The sequence below is a fragment of the Canis lupus genome, chromosome 30 (genome assembly GCF_003254725.2).
Source record: "Canis lupus dingo isolate Sandy chromosome 30, ASM325472v2, whole genome shotgun sequence".
NCBI lineage: Eukaryota > Metazoa > Chordata > Mammalia > Carnivora > Canidae > Canis > Canis lupus.
Window position 1 is genome coordinate 37,137,829 of NC_064272.1, and position 18,544 is coordinate 37,156,372.

Genomic DNA, 18,544 nt, shown 5'->3' on the forward strand with positions numbered 1-18,544 from the left:
TTAATACTAACAAGCAAGGGAATAAAAATTGAATTTAAATAGATTTTTGGTTTTAAAAAATAAAAACAGATTTTGATTTGAGATTTTACTTTACAGTTGGAATGCAACTTTCCCATTCTTTTCCAAATTAGGTAATGATGCCACCCATCATCTATCCCAAAAGAGAAGGAAATTCAGATTTCCCTGTAAACTTCCCAGAATCAAAAACAAACAGCCTAGAAATTTCTTCTTTGAAAAGATAACCTTTAAGAAAATCCTTTATGAGGGAAAGAACATTAACATTTAACTGCATTTCTCTGAAAACAAATTCATTATAATAGCACCTAATCTGGGGGATCCCTGGGTGGCTCAGCGATTTAGTGTTTGCCTTCGGCCCAGCCCGTGATCTTGGAGTCCCGGGATCAAGTCCCACGTTGGGCTCCCTGCATGGAGTCTGCTTCTCCCTCTGCCTGTGTCTCTGCCTCTCTCTCTCTCTCTCTCTGTGTGTGTCTCTCATTAATAAATAAATAAAATCTTTAAAAATAATAATAGTAATAGCACCTAATCTGGGTAGCCCGGGTGGCTCAGCGGTTTAGCGCCACCTTCCGCCCAGGGCGTGATCCTGGAGTCCTAGGATCGAGTCCTGCATCGGGCTCCCTGCATGGAGCTTGCTTCTCCCTCTGCCTGTGTCTCTGCCTCTCTCTCTCTCTCTCTCTCTCTCTCTCTCATAAATGAATAAAATCTTAAAAAAAAAAAAACAGCACCTAATCCTTACTGATCATTTATATATGTCAAGCAAAGTGCAAAATACATAGTCTAACTCACTTCATTAAAATACAGTCTACTGCTTACAGTTGTTGTTGCCATTCTACAGATACACAGAAGTAAGATGCACAACCTGGCAATTATTATTCCAGAGTTCAAAACACTACGCTATTTTGCCTGACAGCAATATTTTGTTTACTATGGACAAGAACTAAATATCATCCTATATACAGTATGCAACCCAGAAGTATTTTATCGTAAAATGACTATCACACAGTGGGTTCTACTTCTTCCTCATCAATGCTCCCAGGTCAGGCCTTTATGAATTTACATCCATCCCCAATCATCTAAACTACCTACATGGAAATTCAAAAGTACTTAGCATTACTGTGTGACCTATTGTTTTAAGTGTTCCTAACTAGTAAACTGAAACTTAGTAGTAGATTTCTACTTACTGGCAGATCTCCAAAGTGGTTGCTAAAACCAAACACTGAATATTTCCCCCCACTTAAGGACGAAAACTAACAGCACTTCAATCCTTTTCCAGGCAGGGACCTAACAGCATACCTCTGTATGCCTATCTTGTGCATATTCTTGGATTTCGAAACTCGAGGCAAATGACAAGCACGTCTTTCTCTTAAAGAGTCTAACAAATCTTGCAACAAAAAATATTTTACCAAGTCGTAAAATGATTATCTTTGTGCTATTTTGTAGATTCTGCTTACAGGGATCACCTCTTATTCTTACGTCAACTATGGACAAATTCATTAGTATAAATATTTCAATCACTGACTTTGCAAAGTATCCACAGGACCTCTCCCAGGCAGATATCAAGACTGAGCAAGTAGATCGTGAACCAAAGGTAAGATATCTTGTGCAAAAAAAAAAAAAATATATTTTTGCTTCATTAGTAGGCCTACAAAGAAGTCACCCATTTCATCAATTTTAAAATTCCGCTCCTCCAATCCTAAGGAGTTTTTAGAACAATTAGGAATATCCCTTTTCTCTAAACAGCTCTCTACTTTTATCTAATTAAGAAACTAAGATTCTACTTAATTTTTGAATAAAAAGAAAAAAGAAAAAAAAGAACTTTAGCTGCTAAAAGTTGAAAACTTAAATCTAATTCTTGCCCCAGTCTGACACTTAACATATACCATGGTCCTAAGAAGCTCTAATTCAGTTGCAGCACCCTTCCTAGAATCCAAGTATTCCAAATCCTGTTCACTAATGTTCTATCCACTAAAACCTGTTCCCCTGTGATTCCTCAAGAAATCCCAAAATTCAGTCAACAATCCAAAACCGTTCTTTTCTCCTTTCATAATTACTTATTTTTACTCTGATCATCTTTGTTTCAGAACTTCATTACCTTCTAACTCCATGATTATGTAGTACCTCCACCTCCACAATGAGGTGGACAATCAGGTTATTTACTTACCTAGTCTCCCAAATACCAACAAAATACTGCTGCTTCTCTTGAAAAGAGACAGCAAAATTGAATCCAAAATGCTTTCACTAAAAATTAGAGTTGTCTCAGGATATTAAATGTGTGAACATTCAAGATTTCTGCCAAAAAAAATTGTCTCAGGGTGAAAATACAGTAATATATTGTTTTTACATTTAATAGAGCTTTTTCCCTGTTCAGATGAAACAGGCCCTCTCAGTGGACCAATTTCAATATAAAGAATTCAGTCATCATCAACGTAACTCCTTTCAGTAACAATGAGTAACAATAGATGTATTCTAGAGGCTCCGTACACCTACATAAGTGAAAATACCTGTCACTTCAATTACCATATTCAAAAAAGGCTATAAATACCAAGATAAATTATATCATAATTAATACTACTAGAGCTTTACACAGTCTATAAATTATAAGTACACATAAAACAAGTTTTGAAAAGATACACAATAGACTACTAATAGTGCTTGTTCCTGGGGAGTGGGAATCAAGGCATAAAAGGAGGAACTTTAATATTTTACCTTATACACCTGGGTATTATTTGAAATTACCATGTAAGCAAGTCCTTTCATAATTTTTTTAATCCAGTAACTCTCTCCTTTTTTCAAAAACTTAAATAATTGCATTTCAAAATGGTTAGCCACCACCCCAGGAAGAAGGTTTATCCTCTATCTGGTAATATTCCCTCCTATAGTTGTATCTATCCTTTGAAAATTCAACCTGATGAAAAATTCATTTTATTTTAGGTAGATATGGCTAACAAGCTTATGTATCCGGTTACCTTAAGCTCCCCTGGTACTACTGGGCCCATCAGTTTTTCTAATGGTGTGTTTTGAGAATTTAAGACCTGGTACAATTCTTGAGCTGTTAAGGTGACAAAGGACAGTGTTGCAGAATGGTAAGGTGACACTCTAAGGCACTACTAAGAACACATTCCACTCAAATTCTTTCCCATTCTGACTTTAAAGCTGCTAAAATATACATACCTGTTACTGAAATACAAGTTCCAGCCATCTCATACTTCAAATGGTAATTTCTCAGCAATTTTTAATTTCTCAGCAATTTTCAGTATAGTTTAATGTTGTTCCTAAAGTAAGAACTATTACTCTGTATACTCTGGTGGGTTTTTTTAATGTACATCAAAATGTGCCCTTTCATCCAACAGCTGTAAAGTCCGATTACCCCTAGCACCACCCTCACCCCATAATTGAATTTTAATGTCTACCTGCCACTGGGTAGCAAATTATATGCTCCATAGGCAGACAGTTCAGAATGTTTCATGTGCACTCCACAGTAAGTGGTAGCTTTGCAGGGAAGCACTAAAATTTACCAGCCCACAGCAAGTACCTTATAGTTTATAATCAATATTCATTACTAGCCACCTGCCTGGAATGCTTTCTGCCTTGATGTCCTCAGTTCTACAAGAAATTAATTTCCTTTGTAACTAGGTCTCGAAGACTAGCTGAGCTGTTTCTAAAAAATATGGACATTATGACCTTGTGGGGATTAAAAGATTTTAAGAGCACGTTAGAAAAATCCCCATCATACAATGAAAATCATTAAACAGCTATTAGGAAAAGCAAAAATACCCAGAAGTCACAATATGCTAACACTCCAGCACAAAAACATGAGTCAACTAAACTTCACATATGACAAGTAGAATAAATTTGCCACCCCTCTGCCTCAAAAGATTTAAAAAAAAAAAAAAAAAAACAGGACAAAGAATTATGGGACACCTGGGTGGTTCAGCGCCTGCCTTTGGCCCAGGGCGTTGGGGTCAAGTCCCATATCAGGCTCCCTGCATGGGCCCCACTTCTCCCTCTGCCTGTGTCTCTGCACCTCTCTGTCTCTCATGAATAAATAAAATATTTTTTTAAAATGAATTTATTAGTACCATATGTTTATCTAGAAACAATGGAAGATACCAGAAGGGTTAAGACCAAGTAGGTATGGGTAAGAACTAAAATCAAGATAGAAAAAATAGGTCATTTCCGGGCGGCATGGGATGGAGTGGCCAACGGCCTGCTGAGCAACATACCTATACCTTAAAGCTATAAGTAACATACCTTAAAACATAAGTTTTATTGTGACTACTACGACACATACCTCACCCATGACTCTCCATCTGTGAGAAAGACACACTGCAGTGGTAGGAAACACAAAGAGAATGTGAAAGACTACTAGAAATGGATGGAAGAGCAGGCTCAGAGCCTGATCGACAAAACAACTGCTGCACTTCAACAAGGAAAGATACCTCCTACTCCATTCTCTGTTCCTCCTCCTCCAGGGGCAATGATCCCACTTCCCCCCAGTCTCCTGGGTCTTCCTCGCCCTGGTATGATGCCAGCCCCCCATATGAAGGGCCCTCCCATGATGCCAATGATGGGCCCTCCTCTTCCTTGGATGATGCCAGTGGGACCTGCTCCTGGAATGAGGCCACCTATAGGAGGGCACATGCCAATGATGCCTGGGCCCCCAATGATGAGACCTCCTGCCCGTGCCATGATGATGCCCACTAGGCCAGGAATGACTCAACCAGGCAGATAAGGAGACAGGAATGTCTTTATATTCATTTTATATTACTTGTTCTACTTCACCAGGAGATCATGTGCTGTGACTCTGGGTGTTCTAACAGCATGACAAGGAAGACTTGCTTCCACTTCCTATCAAAGAGAGAATAGTTTTTGCAGGGGAGTAGTGGGACAAAAAAAAAAAGGGCAATTTTCATTTGTATTGTGAAATGTGAAAATAAAATCGTCAACTGTTTTAGTTTAAAAAAAAGAAAAAATAGAAAAAAGGACTTAAAAATATACAACTTACATGTTACACACACACAACACTAAAGTACAAAGCTCTTAAAAAAGGACTCAAAATCATATTGTGGAAGAAAACAAAGACGAACAACAGAATTCTGAGGGTGGGAATAAAGGAATAAAAGCAAATGTTTCTTACATTGCCTTAATTATTTAGGTCCCCGTCTTACTGCCTAAAGAAGAAAAAAATGCTGCTAAAGTATGAAAACAAGATGTACAGCAAGACATACGTTCCTTCAAAGCATTTTACAAGAACCAAGAAAAGGTGGAACTTTTAAAACATTTGCTGAACAATTGGAAGAAAATCATATAGCTAAGTTTCCTGGTGAAAATCATGTTGCTCAATTTCTAATTCAGGCAACAACTATGAAAATGTCACTACTATGGCATAATCTAATTTTGAAGGTGCAATAAAGTACTGTAGTACTAGTGATATTATCTGCTCCACCATTCGTTCAAAAATAAATATCACTGCAGGGGACCTAGGTGGCAGGCACTGTCAGTTAAGCACCTGACTCTTGGTTTCCACACAACTCATGATCTTAGGGTTGTGGAATCAGGACCCATGTCAGGGTCTTCTCTTAGTGAGGTTTCTCTCTTCCTCTCCCTCTGCTTCTCCTTGCCTCATGCTCTCTCAAATAAATAAACCTTTAGAAATAAATAGATAGGTAATATAGCATTGCTAGAAACATCACTGCTATGCTAAAGTTGAAAGCCAACCTGAAAGACTAAGAAGGTTGATCTACTGAAATAGTTTGGAATTAGCATGTTTCGTGTTACCAGCACCAGGCTCCAAAGACCTTAGATGTTTGATGGTTTGCGTGTTAACCAAAAAATTTCATTTTAATTACTTCCTTGTTTCTATTAAAAAGGGGCGAATATCTCCCATATTAGAGATTTCAAATTTCATAATCACTGTAAAACACACAGCTAGCTTTCAGATTAAAAAATAAACCAAGAGAACTGAAAGGATATTAGTGACAAAAAATGTTATCAAACCCATATCATGTTAGGTATCATGCTAGGTAATTGAGGTATGCACTCTCATTCTAACACGACTCTGCAAGGTGTGTATTCACCTAATTCACAGGTAAGGAAAAAGGGATTAAAAGAATTGCCAAAAATCAGGACTCTAATCCAACATCTCATGTTTCAAAATTCATAATATAATCCTTTGGTAAAGAGCATGCAAATAAGGCCCACTGACAGTTTGATTTGAGCAGTACAGTAATTTTAGAAGTCCAACTTGCAGTGTTTTCAGCCAAAGCATGTATTGTATTTTCTAGTTTAGCAAACCGTACTTGCCTAGCTCCTGTGATAAATGAGTTTGCAGCCTCTGCTTTAAAACATGTTAACAAAAAGAATAAAAACAAGTGAACAGCTGCTCTGCTTGCCTTTCCATTCCTAGAAGAGGTGTGGCTTTGACCAATGGTTGTCCTGGGGACTAGGTTCTATAATCCCATATCTGAGAATATCTATAAGTAGAGAGAATCGTGGAAATATTTTCAGTGGAGACTGCTCTGCCTTCTATGGAGCAGTCTAGAAATTTGTGGGTGTATCTTTGGTTGACACATGATTGAGACAGCACTACTAGCCTCTAGTGAGCCAAGACCAGAGATCCTCAACATCCCACAAAGTAGGAAATGTCTTACATGTCCCTCTTCCTACACAACTTTCAAATGGCATTCAAGATCAAAAAGTTGTTCTGAGCCTAGAACCTGTTTTATTTTTTTTCCTGTTTTAAATATAACACACATAGCATTCTTAAATGGTTTTAATCATCACTCAATTTTCCAGGAATGCAATTACCATGTAAAGTAAGAATAGACTGGACTTTGTTTCATTTGGCACTTCACCAAAAGTTGTTCACCTTCTCAGAAAATGATATTATCAGTAGCCGTGCCACTGTGGTATTTGAGTCACCTTTACAGCAGGACTACGTCAGTCTGCATTTGTAGCTGTCACATTCTTGGTTCTTGTACATATGAATATAAATGGTAGGCTACCTCATTGCCTTCCTGTGCGGCCATGCCTGAACATTTGGACTGAACCAAGTATTTTATTATTATTTTCCCCTTTATATTACATTTATGTCACTGCATTTTTCTTTTAAATTGTAGGTAGGGTAAAACATCTATGAATTTCATTCAGGGTTTTAAAGGAGAGTCACAAAAATGTATTAAGAAACATGACATAATGGGATCCCTGGGTGGCTCAGTGGTTTGGCGCCTGCCTTTGGCCCAGGGTGTGATCCTGGAGTCTGGGAATCGAGGCCCACGTCGGGCTCCCTGCATGGAGCCTGCTTCTCTCTCTGCCTGTGTCTCTGCTTCTCTCTCTCTCTGCCTTTCTCTCTCTCTCTCTGTCTCTCATGAATAAATAAAATCTTAAAAAAAAAAAAAGATAAGAAACAGGACACAAAATATGCTTGACTTTACCTTCTGTCATCTATCTAGAGCAAGAAGGGGATGGGGACGAGGGATAATAGGATGTTCCTATACCCAGATTTAACTGGAGATGACAGCAGTACTGGGAAGCACACTTCAAAGATTACAGAAATTCAGTATCAGCCTTCCCAGGAGAAGGGGGATGATTCAGTGAAACAGTCTTAAAAAAATTAATAGGGGCACCTGGATGGCTCAGTCAATTAAGCATCCAACTCTTGATTGTGATTCAGGTCATGATCTCAGGCTTGTGAGATCAAGCCCACAGTTGGGCTCCATGCTGGGTGTGGAGACTGCTTAAGATTCTCTCTCACCCTCTGCCCCTCCCCCACCTCTAAAAATAGTAACAAAATAAAATGCACATTCTAAGATATAATCATTTGTCAGAAAAACCAACCTTGAAATAATCTTGCCCTTCTCATTAGCACTTTATTTTCCTCTTCAATTTCCTATGAACCACCAGAGTTGCAGTTAACCTATAAGGGTAAATACTTTTATAAAGTACAGGGCCCTGTAACTCAAAGCTATACGTACACGCCACTTTACAAAATAGCAGGTTATAAAGCACTTTCCCACAAATTATCATCTAATTTAATGAAAACCCTATGGATTATTATACTAATTTTAAAAATAGAAACCACAGCAACTAAAATGGAAATAGGAATTCAAGGCTACTGCCAAATCCAGGGCTTTTTCTACTCAACTACACTGTCCTACAAAATAACATTTTTAACCCAGTTTTTATTTACATTTTATATTTATAGTGGGGACAGAGTCTATTAGTTTATTTATCCTGTAATATGGTCTCCAACTGAGTGTTAGACATCAAATTTAAACTATACTAATTTTCTAGTTTCATAAAAACCATGATTTTGAACACTTCTTAAAACTGCCTTAAATATACTTCAAATAAATATGTGTAAGTATAGGTATGATTATGAATAGAATCTCAAGCAGACTCCATGCCAAGAGCAGAGTCAGATGGGGCTCGATCTCAGGACCCCAAGATCATAACCTGAGCCAAAAACTCAAGAGTCAGGGACACCTGGGTGGCTCAGCGGCATGATTCTGGTCCTGGGATCAAGTCCCACATCGGGCTCTCTGGGAGGAGCCTGCTTCTCCCTCTGCCTGTGTCTCTACCTCTCTGTGTCTCTCATGAATAAATAAATTGAAAATCTTTAAAAATAAAGAAAACAAAACCAAGAGTCAGATGCTTAACTATGTCACTCAGGTGTCCCCACCCTGGAACCTAGTAATTCTTATTATTTTTCTAGCTGCCTCACCCTGGCTCAAACCAAAAGGACATAAGGTAAAATCTCTTATACTGAATTACTAATATACAGCAACACACCTCTGGTCAAAGGCCTTGTAACTAAAGCTCATGAAACCATGATTTTTTTTTTTTAGTATTAAAACTGTAAAAAAAAAAAAAACTGTAAAAAAATCACATCCCTCAACTGCAGAGCTAACATCTGCTTTTTCACTCTCTAAATCAGGTGGTTATAATTCAGGAGGTGAAAATTAGAACAGAGCCCACTAGGAAAATGGTGTGTGGTCAGTCACATCTTCATTCATATACTTCTCTTTTTCCAAGCCAAGAATGCAAATATATTGCAAGCCCCAGGGTAAAAATCTGAAAAAGGACAATCCTTGAACAGCCCCAGTATCATCTTTATCATATGCCCTCAGGCAACAGTGCCTTAAATTTTAAAAGATTTTAGGTAAGGGGAGAAGAGGGTGGGGAACTGCTAAAAACAAAAAACAAAAACAACAAAACAATCTGGAAGCTTGTGCTCACATCCTTCCTGAAAATAGCTTCAATTTTTAAAGAATAAATAAAAAACCCTACTCTGTCGTATAAAACAGAACTGAAAAAAAACATATCTAGAAATGTGATGTAACCAAAACAAAACACTACCCTAAAATATATTTTCTCATACAAAATTTGCAATATGGCAATATGCACATTTTAATGACAATTTTGGTCATATTAAATCTACTTTAAAAAGATTTCTTTTAATACACAAAACTCATCAAATTACAAGAAGTTTTGTCACTTAAATTCTAAAACAGAGAACCAAAATAGAAAAAAAAAAAATGACATTCTTCTAATGTTGCAAATTTAGCAAATAAAAATTCTTCGCTATCTGAAATTCAAATGCAACTGGGCATCCTACATCATATCTGGCAACCTTATACTCTGAACTAATTAAAGTGAGCTTTCACCTCTACCAAAGTATTACAGCACTCAAAGAACAGGCTAGGGCTTTGGTCACAGCAGAATTTTGACCAATGAAGTCTTAAAGAGTTAGTCTGGACGTGCTCTATTCCTGTTGATAAGACTTTAAGAGCTGACATTTACCATATAAAAGACAAAGCCTATTTTCTAAGAGCCAGTTGTTAAACTTTTACTAGGTACATGCAGTATAAACTCTTATGAAGTTTATGCTTCTGTGTAAAATACAAATTGGAAAAGTTTCATAGCATAGGTTTTTGATAACTAAACAAAAAAAGTTGTCCGTGAAGGTTATAATAAACAGAATTCTATTCTTAGTGTTACAGGTGGATCCTAAAAGCTACTTTAATGGATTCCAAAGTTAATCTGCCATTTTTCTTGAATTCATCATCATAGAATTTTACTGTTAAAAACAAATTTCTGACCTTTAGAAACTTCTGGAAATTCATTTCACTTCCTCTTCATTTCCATAAAGGTTTTTCCTATTATGGAGCTGTTAAGCCAAGTACATCTAAGTACTAGATGTAAAAGAAAGTCCTCCCTTTTGTTTTATGAGGTCCCTCTCCTCCCAACCAGCTCTTTGCCCTACTTATAAATGGCTCTGACAATGAGTGAGTGCAAACAACTATTCTTCTGCTAGTTTCATTAAAATCATCTTAATACTCAACCTACCCTTTTCTTCCTCATGCTCTAGGCTACTGCTCTTCAATACAGCCCATTCATCTTTGGAGACTGCCTAATTCCCTTACTTCATTTACACTGCTACCTTGAAGGTATTAATAGATAATCCCATCCCCCTAGTGCTCCCTTTTCCTAAATTTAGCTCCTTCAGGCTTTTCTTCTAATTCTTATGGAACCATCAATGTAGAATTATCTGCATTTTATCTCAAATGTGGTTGGAATGTGTTCATAATTATTTGGAGTTCTATCCTAGTATAAAAAAACAATAAGGGATCCCTGGGTGGCGCAGCAGTTTGGCGCCTGCCTTTGGCCCAGGGCGCGATCCTGGAGACCCGGGATCGAATCCCACGTCGGGCTCCCAGTGCATGGAGCCTGCTTCTCCCTCTGCCTGTGTCTCTGCCTCTCTCTCTCTCTCTCTGTGACTATCATAAATAAATAAAAATTTAAAAAAAAATAAAAAATAAAAAATAAAAAATAAAAAAACAATAAACTGTCAGTAGTACCATAATTTTGATATACGATCACTAGGTTATTTGTCTAAAGGTAATTCAATGACAGTTCCCTGCAAGTTATTTGAAACCTCCGTATAGTTGCTCTTTTCTAAGTAGCAGTTTCCTGGTTTGCATTAAAGCCACTTATTTCATCTTCCTTGGTGAATGATTTGATATTCATCATTAACAAATATAATTTCAATGCTGGAGCTGCTATGCTATTTTTCCAGTTGTTCCACGATGGTTTCTAAGGTCCTAAACTTGTATAATCAAAAAATCCTGAGTTAAATTTAACCTATTCCTTCAATCTATGGACTGAAAAGTATTTCAAGGGTGCCTCACTGGCTCAATCAGTAGAGCATGTGACTCCAGATCTCAGAGTATTGAGTTCGAGCCTCACCTTGAGTGTTGAGATTACTTTAAAAGTATTTAAAAGAAAGAGAGAGGAGACAGGAAGAGAAAGAAAAGTATTCAGATAGTTGCCAACACAGAACAAGGACATATTGTTGCCCTTTTTTCTCCAAGCAGTGTCTAAAAATGAGTAAACTTGCTACTCCAGGATCTGCTTCTGCTTTCCTTTTCCCTTTTCCTGTGGCCAGTGCTCAAGTCATTCTATTGTCACCAGCAAAGTGCCTCAAACAAGGGTATCAGAGTAAGCATTCAGCTCTGAAATAACAGGTAGTACTCCCAGCCCTGTACTCAACCAATAACTCAAAGGCAGGGACTAGGGAATAAGGAACCTAAGTTCTAATTTAAAAGGACTATAGGGGTCCCTAGGTGACTCAGGTCAAGTCGGTTAAGCATCCGACTTCTAATTCTGGCTCAGGTCATGGTTTCAGAGCCCTGAGATCAAGCCCTGCGATCAAGCTCTGCATTGGGTGCTGTGCTCAGTGGGAAGTCGGCTGGAGATTGTTCTCTCTCTCCCTCTGCCCCTCCACACTCCCCCCTCCCATGCTCTCTCTCTCAAATAAATCTTAAAAAAAGAAAAGGACAACTGAACATACTAGAAAACTTATGCTTTGATTATGATACTCAAATTACTATAGCTTCCCCCAAGTCCCAAGTTCAGATAGGGAAAAAAAAAATCAATATTCTATAACTAATGGCTAATGTATTAATTCAACAATACTATATTTTCCTTATTAACAGTACATGTTGATATTACTGACAAATGCCTCACGAAAATCCTTATTGTGTTTACAATAACATCATCATATTGTTCCAGACTAACATGGCATATAAAAAATAAAACAAAAAAACCTAAAACCACTCCATAGTAGAAAATGCTGTTGTGTCTCATCACCCATTAATGAATTATGAAATTGAGATACAAGGTCACAATAGCTTTCTTTATATACATTACAGAGTGCAGATATTGTACAAAATGCTATAGACTTATGCATATACTCAGTCACAAAATCTGTATTTCTGGATCACAAACAAAAGTGTGAAAGTCTTTTTCTAAAGAGCTTTTATATTTTTAGAATCATTTCAACATAATTGTGAACCAAATTTTTTCTATTTTACTAATATAAGCTAATCCCTCCTAACTGCATTTCAACATGTAGAAAATTTTAGTTTGTAATGTTAATTTTCAGGTTATGTTTAAATTAATAAGCAGCAAGGATGTAGTTATAACTCTTGAAACTAGATGATGAGTATGAGTTTATTACTATTTTTTATATGTTTGAAATTCTAACAAAAATATAAAAAAAAGAAACAAGGAAATGGGTTTATTTAAATACAAAGAAATATAATGAATAAATTTATAAATTGAGACTTGAACATATTGTTTCTAAGGACTATAAATCTAGGAACTTTCTTAGATTTAATTCAGGTAATACTTGGATTGCCTTGTTCAAATATAATGGAAAGATTTAGAGGTCTAAAAAAAATACATAAGAGACAGGAGAAAGTCATAAATACAATTATTCATGTGTGCCTCACTGTCTCTTCATTGCCTCTACAATAGTCAACTACTTTTCAACCAATAGAAAGAACACAAAATATCTACCTACCTGGCAGTGATTTTATTTCTTAAAATGTTTAATTCAGACTGGCAATTTTCCCAGTGAGTTTAATATAAGAGCTCTATAACACACCATTCTGCCTTCCTTGAAACAAAAACTACAAATGTCTGAAGTAGGTTTACAAGGCAGTAAACAGTACCTGCCTCAAAATCAGTTTTTCTTATTTCCAAAAAGTTAGGTTTCTAAACACTCATTAAAACATAAAGCATTCTCTCTCTAGGCCCTTTACTCATTAGAGGTACCTAAGCTGTAAGGTCAATAGAATTGCGTAATTTTAGAACTGGAAGGGAGTTTAGACATTATCTAGTCAAAGTGGTTTTCAAATACTATATCAGGAAGAAAAGAGAATCAATGGCATAACAATTTATATACACAAGTACACTCATGTTTCTTACTACAGCATCATACATATGGAACATTTTCCTTTATTAGTATTCTATCAGAAAAGGACTTGATGTTTTGTTTTGTACAGTACTTTTATACTCAATCACTTTTAAAATGTGAGTATAGGGCAGCCCTGGTGGTGCAGCAGTTTAGCGCCGCCTGCAGCCCGGGGTGCAATCCTGGAGACCCAGGATGGAGTCCCATGTCCTGCTTCCAGCATGGGGCCTGCTTCTCCCTCTGCCTGTGTCTCTGCCTCTCTCTCTGTATCTTTCATGAATAAATAAATAAATAAATAAAATCTTTCAAAAATAAAAAAATAAAATGTGAGTATACATTTGGATAGGATTAAAACTATTGGTACTATCTGTAACTTCATGTTTTCTGATAACAGAAACTGACATAATATACAGAACCTTAACACTTTCAGAGTGATTTCAACATCATCTCATTTATATGTCATTGTCCAGTCAATTTGAAGCAATTCCTGGATTTAACAATGATATAAACTAAGATAAAACAAAGGGAAACAAACCATATCTAAACTGATATATTTCTGGAAAATACCATAAAATATACCATAAGCTTCTGGTAATTAGGATTATTTGGAAAGAAAGCCAGTCTTAAAACATTCCATAATTGTTTTCAGAAATGCAAAAGAATACCATTCACTACTTTTTAGTACAAGGAACTTAACAGAAGAGAATTCCATCAAAGCTAACCACAATCTGTTTTAATGAAAAGACAGGACTGGGTTTTTAAGCTTGAAATATAACAAAAACAAGAAACAAAACAAAACAACCAGCAGGTGGGTGAGGAACATTTAACATGTCTCCCGCTAATTTACTGCATGCAAATAAAAGTAGATACTTACGAAATTCTTTAAACCTCATTTCTAAACAGACCAATTAATAGTTCTGAGCATTCAGGTCAAAATAACCTCAATTAGGTTCATAAAAACAAACAAAAAGTTAGGCCTACTCTCCGTTTTGGATAACATAGCAAACTGGAATTAGGTACAAATCTTGACTCCCTCTCCTAAATTGAATAAATTCTTGAAAAACAGATAATGGTGTACACAGAAATGTTTTTACATAAAATTACTGCAATATTTCACTTTAAACTTAGATTACATACATATATATATATGCCTATAAAACTAACAATTTATAAATCAACTTATTTTACTGGAGAGGTTTCCTTCCTTACCAACTAAAATTAGGAGTTCTGAAAAAAAAATCCACAAAAACCTCACAAACAAGTTTAAAAAGGCATTTATCTAAGTGCTTAAAATTAAACTCCATGTTATCAATGGTATTTTTAAAAATTCACATGAGGGATTCCTGGGTGGCGCAGCGGTTTGGCGCCTGCCTTTGGCCCAGGGCGCGATCCTGGAGACCCGGGATCGAGTCCCACGTCGGGCTCCCGGTGCATGGAGCCTGCTTCTCCCTCTGCCTGTGTCTCTGCCTCTCTCTCTCTCTCTCTCTCTCTCTCGACTATCATAAATAAATAAAAATTAAAAAAAATAAAATAAAAAAATAAATAAAAATTCACATGATAATGTTTTGTTTAGAAAGACACACTGAAAGTCAAGCCAATTGTTCACAGGAGGTGATTTTGTACCATTTTTTTAAACGCTGATGTGTGAATTTACTTTAAAAGTCCTTGCTCTATTTACTTTCTGACAGATTCTATTTTTCCAGATGCTCAAGTGAAGATCTATTCCTCAGTTTTACATCCTACTTTTCTCCTTGTAGTACTGAAAGCTTTCTTCTCTTTCCATTTCTCTTAGAACTTCAGTCTCTACTTCTGATGCTGTCTAGATTGTTACAAAAGCAGATAAATTTTCATAGAATTCACCTCTTCCAAAATTTATTTGCATAATTTTACCCAAACTTTTATTGAACATCTCCTGCACAATATCCAATACAGTCATTATTTTTCTACATACTTCATTTGTGTAGATGTTAGCTAGTTACCTTCCCAGTCTTACAAAAACTTTTACATAGATCCAGCCAAGTATCAGATTTTACATACATCTTACTTTGAAAAAGTACCTCAAACTAAGTAAATAGTTTACTTTTTTTGGAAAAAATGTCCATTTTGTGAGAGCACTTATCTGATCATATCTGTTCATCTTTGCAGCCCTAAACAATTACTTTTATTTAAAATAATAATAATAAAGACAATACAGCAACATTTTGCCTTTTACTAATGTCTAAAGATATGTTCCACTAGAGAAAATATTTCATGTCAAAATTGTATTGAGGTAGAAGAAGGGGATTCCTTCAAGACAAAATAGTCCAATTTCTTATGAGGATTTGTAGAACTCAAAAGTCAGACCTGCAATGATCTTCACTCTTAATTTACGGCAAATGTTTGGACTGTGGAGCACATTTATGTTTAAGGGCTTTTATTTCCTCGTTGTTGTTTTAAACCTTGGTGTATTAACAAGTCAGCTCTAGTAAGTCTGACAACACAAAAACCCAATCTGCATCTCTTTCTGATTTGAATCCAGTAACCCTGAAAAACAAAGACTAAGAGCCCAGGAGCAATCCTGACTCAGTAACATGGCCTTTCAACCCTAGACCCAAGACCCAATTTCTCATGCTAGGTGCTCCATTTTATCAGTAGTGACATTTGTCAGTTGCCTAAGAGACTGGAGGCTTATAATCTCCTTAGGAAATGCTTTATTCCAAGGCAAACTATTTCTTCTGGTCATTTAAAATCTTATTTGGATTAATTATGTTAAGATCTCTTTGCTAGACATCTGGCATGTCATTTGCGCCACAGATGCTGTAGGTAACATCTGTCTTCTGCCACTCATTTCAGTTCACCCAAAGAAGACGCACAATGAATAGCAAATACATGTCTAAAAACATACTCAGAGAGAGAAAACTGCCAAACCACTGAAGCAAACAGCACTTGACAGAAAAGAAAAAAGATTTGTGAATCGTCTATTGCTAATACTGGCACTGTTACAAATGACAATATTCACAACTATCTAGTATCACCCAAGCAAAATGGTTTCTTAAAATTTAGCTCATTAATAATAAAATTCATTAGACTCCTGATTTTCTCCCACTAAGCAGTGTTAATTATCCAATTTTATATTTTCAGTATGAACATATTACATTTTTACACTCCACTCCACATTCGTTCATCAGTTAACATCTCCAACACTCCCACTGTGTGCCAGGCACTACACTCCACTTCTCTTTTTCACAACAGTGGGATTCCATGAAAACACAATACCTAACCCATATGAAAGATATTTAGTTCAAAAGGAAGCCATGAAATCTCCCCAACAATAAAATGGAAATATAAACTTTCTCACTAGAATGTGCAATTGCAGAGGCAGCGCAGCTGGTCACTTAAAGTTACATAAGCAAAAGCACAAATCTCTCTGTTCAGGGCCTTCAAAATGGCCTACTTAATTTTATTGAAGATAGTGAGCAACATTAACAATTAGGTGTTCAACATATACATGATGAAAAACAATTAATAATGCTACTTTTTAATAGATAATAACAGTAACCGCCAAGGCTATATAAGGAGCAAATATTTAGTACATATAGTTACTGTTAAGCTACATAATGCAGCATATGGCACATACAATAACATATAGTAACATATGTTACATACAGTAAAACAAGTGTTACATATAGTAAAAACTCACTCCCTACTGAAGCCCACTATACCCAGGCAGAAATCTAAGCTTTCTAGCCATTTTCTCACAATCTTTGCATCATCCCTAGGAGACTGGCATTATTATAAACTTCCTTTTACAGATGATAAAGCTGAGGTTTGGAAGTATTAAGCACTTTATACAAGATCACTTAACTAGAAGAGCTGGGACTCAAACCCAGGTCTATCACGATCCAAAGTCTGTGGTCTTGATCTCTATATAATACCGTTTGGTTTATCCTCATTCAATTTTAATTTTAAAGTCTAAAGTTTTTTAATGCCTTATCAGAAAGGTTTACTTTTTAAAACAAATTTCTTCCTTTAAAACGAATTACATTTTTCTTGATAAATACAAAAACCAGTATCTTAGCTAAAGATTTTACTTGAAACTGTGGCCCTACAAGTCTAAATATTTGGATGAGAAAGTCTTAAGTCTCTAGGGTTATGAGTCACAGCCTGAGAAGCAAGATGCCTTGAGGGTCCTCGATCCAAATTCTTCATTTTAGGAATAATGAAAGAGACCTTTTGAAAAACATTTATAATCAGTCTAAACTACTACATACCTAATCCAGAAACACTTAGGTTTGGTGGTGGTGGTGTTTTGTTTTGTTTTTTCTAAACCATCATTTTAAATAAATAATCTAACATTTTGACATCATACCAAGCATGGTATGCACTGTTGATGCACTGTAAGAAAATACAAACTTCATGGCAAGATATCAGTCTCTTATACTGCTATTACCAGTTGAAAGCATGAATCTTTATTATAAAGCATGTTACAGAAAGCCGTAAAATGGCATCCTTACCTATATGGACTCACACACACACAGAAAAACAGTCATTTCTTCCTTAAATTAAATTTATATACATTTGGGTCAACTACAAGCTCAGCTTCACTTCACCAGTCAGGTCATATGACTGAATTCAAGCTCATTTCAAGGAAAAGCTGCACTATGCTGTATTTAGAACACATCTCACTGAGAATAGCCAGTCAAATCTTTGGTAAGCCTATCCAGAAACATTGCTTTAGTTGCTAAGAAACTACAATTTTGCCGTATTATAAATCACTGAAAGAAGCTAAACCACAGCACAGAGATTAAACAGGTTAAGATCAAGAATCTCTCACCTACCCGGCCAGATGAAAACGTGCTATTCCCACAAATCAAATAGCTGAAATCAGTATCAGGCTCCTTTTAAGTCATATTCTTAACACAGGCTAAAAACTAATGAAACGAAAATCAGACTAACTCCACTCCGCGTTCCACCGTGGCCGCATGCTTTGGGGGAAACTGACAAAATATCCAGACTTCACAAATTCCATGCTAGACGTGGAAAAAAATATTTCCTTCCTGACCCCTGCAGTGATCATTTAAGACCATGCAGCATACCTAAGACTTGATCAGTGCAATCTGGTACAACGCACACTTTTAACTGATGGTGCTCTTTCAATACTTTATGGATGTATTTGCATCGCGATCTTCAGCACTTTAAGCTCACACTCTCCATGGACAGCTCAACTCCACTGGCTCAATGACTGATTTTTTTTTTTTTTTTAACGAACGCCCATTAAATTTCAACTAT

At 36.3% G+C, this 18,544-nt stretch overlaps 1 protein-coding gene and 1 pseudogene across 4 annotated transcripts in view; one reads left to right on the forward strand and one right to left on the reverse strand.

Annotated features, from left to right (window-relative positions):
- The window catches only part of NPTN (neuroplastin), a 70,109-nt gene that overhangs the window by 49,808 nt on the left and 1,757 nt on the right, over window positions 1-18,544 (reverse strand). The window lies entirely within an intron of this gene.
- LOC112675498 (U1 small nuclear ribonucleoprotein C-like) lies at window positions 1,499-4,750 on the forward strand (annotated as a pseudogene).